This window comes from Panthera tigris, chromosome E3 (genome assembly GCF_018350195.1).
Source record: "Panthera tigris isolate Pti1 chromosome E3, P.tigris_Pti1_mat1.1, whole genome shotgun sequence".
Taxonomy (NCBI): Eukaryota; Metazoa; Chordata; class Mammalia; order Carnivora; family Felidae; genus Panthera; species Panthera tigris.
In genome coordinates, this window is record NC_056675.1 from 16047392 (window position 1) to 16055338 (window position 7947).

The window sequence follows — 7947 nt, forward strand, 5'->3', positions numbered from 1 at the left end:
CTATTTTTATAATTTTAAAAAATTAAGTAAATAAATAGACCATCAGGGGCCCCTGGGTGGGTCAGTTGGTTAAGCATCCAACTCTTGATTTTGGATCAGGTCATGAGCTCACAGTCATGAGATTGAACCCTGTGTCAGGCTCCACCCTGGGCCTGGTGGATTTTCTTTTAAGAAAATCAGAAATCTTTTAAGATTTTCTCCCTCTCCCTCTGCCCCTCCCCTGTTTGTGCTCTCTTGCATGCTCACTGTCTCTAAAAAATAAATGAATAAACCATCAATCTGGCAAAAGACACATCAACTATAAATAAATGGGGGAATAGGGACAGATGATTTAGAAAAGAAATAGAGATGATGAATGAATGCAAGGAAAAATATTGAATTTTGGCAAGTAAAAATAAAGTAGTGATGAAGTGTTTATTAAAAATAGTCAAACAAAGAATAACCTACTAAATTATACTTCATGCTGGCAAAGATGCATTGAAATGGACACTTTCTTGTGTTTTTTGTGACATTTAAATTTTATGTAAGTCCTTAGGGGTAAATATTGGCAATTTGTATCAAGGGCAACAAGAATGTTCATGTTTTATGGTTCACTCACTTCTGGATGTATCTCACTTCAGAGATAATTCAACCTAACGAAAGGTCATATGCACAAAGACAGTGAAAATTTGGAAGCAATTTGAGATAGAGTGGTTAAATAAAATAAAGGACGGTTGTTGTGGGGAATTAAACAATCTATGCTATTTACAGGGACCTAGTAAGAGCTCAGTACCTGTTAGCTGCAGCTATTATTATTATTATTATTATTATTATTATTATTACTATTATTATGACAATGGTACTCACTATACAAATTGTGTCATTAAAAATTATCATTGCAAAACTAAAAGGCAACTGATGGAATGGGAGAAGCTGTTTGCAAACAACTTATTAGATAAAGGGTTACTGTCCAAAATCCACAAAGAAATTATCAAACTCAATACCCAAAAAACAAATAATCCAGTGTAGAAATGGGCAAAAGACATGAATAGACACGTCTCCAGAGAAGACATCCAGATGGCCAACCAACACATGAAAAAATGCTCCACATCACTCATCATCAGGGAAATATAAATCAAAACCACAATGAGATACCACCTCACACCTGTCAGAATAGCTAAAATTAACTCAGGCAACAACAGATGTTGGTGAGGATGTGGAGAAAGAGGATCTCTTTTGCACTGTTGTTGGGAATGCAGACTGGTGCAGCCATTCTGGAAAACAGTATGGAGGTTCCTCAAAAAATTAAAAACACAACTACCCTACGACCCAGCAATGGCACTACTAGGTATTTATCCAAGGGATACAGGTATGCTGTTTCGAAGGGGCACATGCACCCCAATGTTTATAGCAGCGCTATTGACAATAGCCAAAGTATGGAAAGAGCCCAAATGTCCATTGATGGAGATATATATATATATATATCTATATATATATCTCACATCTTCTTTATACACACACACACACACACACACACACACACACACACACACACAGTGGAGTATTACTCGGCAATCAAAAAGAATGAATTCTTGCCACTTGCAACTACGTGGATGGAACTAGAGAGTATTATGCTAAGCGAAAATTAGTCAATCAGAGAAAGACAAATATCATGACTTCACTCATATGAGGACTTTAAGATACAAAACAGATGAACATAAGGGAAGGGAAACAAAAATAATATAAAAACAGGGAGGGGGACAAAACAGAAGAGACTCATAAATATGGAGAACAAACTGAGGATTACTGGAGGGGTTGTGGGGGGGGGATGGGCTAAATGGGTAAGGGGCATTAGGGAATCTACTCCTGAAATAATTGTTGCACTATATGCTAACTACCTTGGATGTAAATTAAAAAAAAATAAATTATTTAAAAAAATTATCACTGTTGGGGCACTCAGGTGGCTCAGTTGGTTGGGTATCTGATTCTTGATTTCAGCTCAGGTCATGATCAAGCCCCACCTTGGGCTCTGTGCTGAGCATGGAGCCTGCTTGAGATTCTCTCTCTCCCTCTCTCTCTCAGCCCCTTTCCCCCTCAAAATAAAATAAAATAAACATTTAAAACAAATCATCATTGTCAAGCCTATGGAGCAACAAGTGTCCTACAGTATAACTATGTAAAAACATATAATATTAAAACACTGAAAATAAATATACAAAATGGTTATGGATGTGTTAGAATACCAGAGTAAGGGTGATTCTTTATATTTTTCTCATGTGTTCCAAACTCTTGGTAATATTATTATATATACACTATAATTTAAAAACAAATTTTAAAAATTTCAGCCTATTATTATTCATCAAGCCTCGAGTCCATATTTTAAAAACCATATATATCTCCCAAAATTAATACTATCAAAATGTTCAGGAGCTAGTAAAGAAACGTTTAGAGCTATATTGAGTTTGTCACACATTCAAATGTGACACTCATAATATGAAGGATAAAGTTACTTTCTAAGAATTACACCAGTAAACATTAACACAATGAAAGATATCTATGAAAAAAAGCCTAGTACACTTTTCAAAATCTTAATGGAGGCTTAAGAAACACCTGAATCCAAATAAGGTTACTAAAAAGAAGTTGTAATGTAGGTGAAAAAAAGCTATAGCTGAATTAACTTACTGAAAATTGAACAGAGATTAGAGTAGCAGAGATGTGTGGGCTACGTTAGTGGTTCAAACTTGAGAAATGCACTGACATCTTGTAAAGGAAAAATTATGACCCTCAAATGTTGACCTATTTTATTTTTAATATGATGTTACTTAAATATATACAAATAGAAAACTAGGTATAAAATGCCTTATTCTTGTTTGTACCAATATTTATGTATTTATTCACACATTTGATAAAAATGTCACAGGTAGAAGTGAAGTCATTACAATGACATAAGTAACTGTATAGACTGACCCAAAGTACGGAGTCAAGTTGCCAAAAATCAGAACATGAGCAGCACACAGTTCCTTAACACCTGTGCACTCACACACTCTTGTCCACATCCATCCATGCCACAACAGTCACAGGCACTAAGTTCAGATAAAACCCAGAGAACTTCTCCCTGGCTTCAAGTCCTGGGGATGAGAAGAGAGAAATGATCAATGAAAAGATGCTAGAACTGCTCAACACATCGCTCTGTTCTGCCAACGACTCAGAGAAGACAAGACATGAAACTCTGGAGCAGTTATTTCCTTATAAATGCCATATTCTTAGGGCGCCTGGGGGGGCTCAGTTGGTTAAGCGTTGAACTCTTTGATTTTGGCTCAAGTCATGATCTCATGGTTCGTGGGTTGAAGGCTGGCGTTGGGCTGTGTGCTCACACCATGGAGCCTGCTTAGGATTCTCTCTCTCTGTCTCTCTCTCTGCGACTCCCTCTCTCTCAAAATAATAATTAAAAATTTTAAAAAGTTAACGATCTATTCTTATAGCTGCTTATACAGGTGTAAAACCAAAGGAGATTTTTAAATTAAATATAATTATATGGGGCACCTGGGTGGCTCAGTCGGTTAAGCATCTGACTCTTGATTTCAGCTCAGTTTGTGAGATTGGGCCCCATGTCAGGTTCTGTGATGACAGCAGGGAGCCTGCTTGGGATTCTCTCTCCCTCTCTCTCTGCCCCTCCCCACTCACGTGCTCTCTCTCAAAATAAATAAATACTTTAAATAATAATAAAATTAAATATAGCTATACCAGATAAGTAAGATTCAAATGCATAGCATTAATTTAATATGATGGGTAATGTTTTCTAAAAAGGAAATTCAAATTAAACCCACGAGATACCATTTCCTACCCACCAGAATGGCTAACATGAAAAACAATGACAAGGAAGTCTAGCAGTTGAAACAATTGTTGGCAAGGAAGTGGAGAAACTGAAAGAATCATACATTGATGGAAAATGTAAAATTGTGAAACACTTCGGAAAATGTGGCAGTTTCTCATAAAGTTAAATATCATCTACCATATGACCCAACAATTTCACTCCTAGGTACTTTCCAGAAGAGAAATGAAAATATATGTCCACAAAAAGACTTATACAAGTCTTTTTATTCATACCACCTTTATTCTTAATAGCCAAAGATCGGAAACAACCCAATGTCCTTCAGCAGGTGAATGGATGAACCAAGTATGGTATATTTTCATACAGCAGACTCAGCACTAGAAAGCCAAAGAATACCAAAGCCTAATAGTGCAAAGTTAGCTCCTGACTGTCAGAAATGACTTTTTCTTTTTCATTGGTGTGCAATCAAATATACCACAGTAGCTATCAAAACCCAATGAATGCACACAAAAGCTTTTTTGCATGTTATTGTACATAAATTTTACCTTAAAAATATATAAATATAAATATTAAGAAGGAGTATTACAGACAGTGAGTGGAGCTAATAAGCTGAACGTTTGTGTGATTGTCGCTTGAGGACAAGTAATGCTGGCAACTGAAGGGAAAACAGATTGCAGAATTCAAGTGCAGAATTCAAAGCAGCTTTCCACCATTTGACAAGGACAGTGGTGGACATCAAAAGTTTGGAAACGGTAATGAGGACTCTTGGGCAAAACTCCATAGCAAAGTTTCAGGATAAATGAATGAAGCAAATGAAAATGAAAATAGTACAACTGAGTTCCTGGACTTTCTGACAATGATGGCAAGAAAAATGAAAGACAGGGACAGAGAGTAAAGAAGTTAGAGAAGCATTCTTGTGTTTAATAGGAATGACAATGGCTATGTTAGTGTGATAGAATTATGTCACATGATAAAACACCTTGGAGAAAAGTTAACAGATGAGGAGGTTGATGAAATGATCAGGGAAGCAGATATTAATATTGATAGTCAAGTGAACTATGAAGAATTTGCATAAATGATGTCAGCAAAGTGAGAATATTGTACAAAATGTGTTGAAGTTTCTGTACAAAATTGTTTGCTTTTTTCTTTGTAAAAGCTTCTTGATACTATCAAAAGAATATAAATCCGTAGTCATTAGATTTATTCCTCTGTGTTTTTCTTCCTTATTTTACTATCATTGTCCTATACCTTATTTTAGAAAGTGCATCAAGGGGCACCTGGGTGGCTCAGTCGGTTAAGCAGCCGACTCCTGGTTTTGGCTTAGGTCATGATCTCACGGTTCAAGAGTTACAGCCCCACATTGATGTCAACTCAGAGCCTGCTTGGGATTCTCTCTCTGTCTCTCTCTCTCCCCCTCCCTCTCTCTCTGCCCCGCTCCCAGGCTCACTCACACTCTTTCTCTCCCTCTCAAACTAAATAAACAAACTTAAAAAAAAAATAGAAAGTGCATCAAGTAGCATGTGGCTTACTAAATTAATGGTTGTCAAACTTTTTGGGTTCAGCATCCCTTTATGCTTTAAAATTTTACTGAAGATTTTTAAGGCTTTCTATTTATATTAATTATACCTATTAAAATTTGCCATATTAGAACGTAACACAGAATTTTAAAACATTTATTTGTTTATTACAAAATAATAAACTCTTACATGTTGACATAAATATTTTTTAAATACTTCCTCTTCTAAAACCAAAAAAATAGTGAGAAAAGTGGTCTCATTTTACATTTTTGCATATCTCTTTAATGTCTGGCTTGGTAAAAGACAGCTGGATTTTCTTTAAAAAAATTTTTTTTAATGTTTATTTATTTTTGAGAGAAAGACATGGAATGTGAGTGGGGGAGGGGCAGAGAGGGAGACACAGAATTCCAAGCAGGCTCCAGGCTCTGAGCTGTCAGCACAGCTCCATGTGGGGCTGGAATTCACGAACCCGGAGATGGTGACCTGAGCCAAAGTCAGACATTCAAGGATTAAGCCACCCACGCGCACCACCGTTACTTGCTTTTTAAGCTTTCTTTAATTCTCAAAGAAAATCCGGTTATGGCACTATTGACAAACAAGTTATATATTTGATTTCCTACTTTAAAAAAAATCACAATTAGTTTTGTAAGAAACTGCCATACTGTCTTCCAAAATGTACCATTTTGTATTCTCACCAGCAATGACTGAGAGTTCCTGTTACTCCACATCCTCACCAATGCTTGGTATTGTCAGTGTTTTGGAAATTTAGCCGTTCTAATAGGTGTGCAGTCGTGTGTCATTGTTTTCACTTGCAATTCTCTAATAATATATGATGTTGAGCATATTTTCACATGCATATTTGCCATCTGTGTAGCTTCTTTGGTGAGGTGTCTGTTCAGATCTTTTGCCATTTTTAAGCAGGCTGTTAGTTTTCTTACTGCTGAATTTAAAAGGTTCTTTTAACTGAGGAGGCTCAGTCAGTTGAGCATCCAACTTTGGTTCAGGTCCTGATCTCACGGGTTCATGGGTTCAGGCCCCGCATCGGGCTCTGTGCTGACAGCTCCAAGCCTGGAGTCTGCTTCCGATTCTGTGTCTCCGTCTCTCTCTGCCCCTCCCCCGCTCATGCTCTATCTCACTCTCAAAAATAAATAAACATTAAGTTTTTTTTAATAAATAAAATTTCTTTATATATTTTGGACACCTGTCCTTTAGCAAATATCAAGTTTTGCAAAGATTTTCTCCCGGTCTGTGATATATTTTTTCATTTTCTCCACAGTGTCTTTCACAGAGCAGGAGCTTTTAATTTTAATGAAGTACAACATCAATTCTTTCTTTCATGGATCATGCTTTTGGTGTTGTATCTAAAAAGTCAATGCCAAGCCCAAGGTTACCTAGATTTTTCACCTATATTATCTTTTAACAGTTTTGTAGTTGTGCCAGAGGTTAGGGGAAGAGAAGGACAAATCGTGGAATAGGGGGGACTCTTAGGGCAATGAAACTATACTCTATGATACAGTAATGATGGGCACATGTCATTATACATTTGTGAAAACGCATAGCCTGTACTTACACAAAGAGTGACCCCTAATGTGAACTACTGGACTTTAATTAATAAAAATGTATCAATATTGGTTCATCAGTTGAAACAAATGTGTGACACTAATACAAGGCGCAAATGTAGGGGAAACAGTGGGAGATGTGGTATATAGAAACTTTCTGTACTTTTCCATCAATTTTCCATAAACCTAAAACACTTCTGAAACTAAAGTCTACTGATTGTTTAAATTATAACTAGCCCCCAAACTACCACAAAACAGGCAAGTATTACAAAATGAAATTATTAAGGGTGCCAGGCTGGTTCAGTCAGTGGAGCATGTGGCTCTTGATCTTGGGATTGTGGGTTCAAGCCTCATGTTGGGTGTAGGGGTTACTTAAAAATAAAAAATCTTAAAAATAAAGGAAATTCAAGTGAGGTTTTGTTTGTTCGTGATTATCAGAACTCATACTTTATTGACACTGTGCAGAGACAATTCTTGAAAGCCCAATTTGAAAGGATCAACTTTTTTTATCTTCATGAAATTGTCCTATTCACTTGAAGATATGATTAGGATTGTGACATATTGAAATCTTCGTGAAAATTATTAATCCAATTAATGTTGGCATTGGGAACAGAGAGTTTATTCATGAGGTATTTACTACTTCATCTGCTGTTATGAACTGTGGCCAGTGGTATTTACAAAGCAAAGGCCTCACACCAGAACTACTTGCAGTGAAAGGTGGCATCTGGGGCGCAGGTGTTGAGGTCAGCATGCTGGGCTATGAGTGCTGAATGGCACACGTTTGTCCGTCATTTTCCTCTAGTCAGCTATTGGGAAACTTTGGTTCATCCAGCTTGATAGGATAGGATAACACTCAGCTTTCACTTGGCAAGAACCACAAATGCAGGAAAGGCCATGAAAGCACAGGATGGTGCTTGTGCTTAAGAGAATCTTGAGCTTAGGTGAAGTTTTGTAAAAGGAGAATTAAATTGTTAAAAACTCATCCCAATCTGTCCGGCCTTGATTGATGGAGACTGTCTCCTGGTCATTAAAGAGGTGTGTTCTTTTTTGGGATAGAGAT

General features: G+C 36.8%; 1 pseudogene; it reads left to right on the forward strand.

The window, feature by feature from the left end:
- The first annotated feature begins 4566 nt into the window (after positions 1 to 4566).
- LOC107179346 lies at positions 4567 to 4904 on the forward strand (annotated as a pseudogene).
- Positions 4905 to 7947: the final 3043 nt, after the last annotated feature.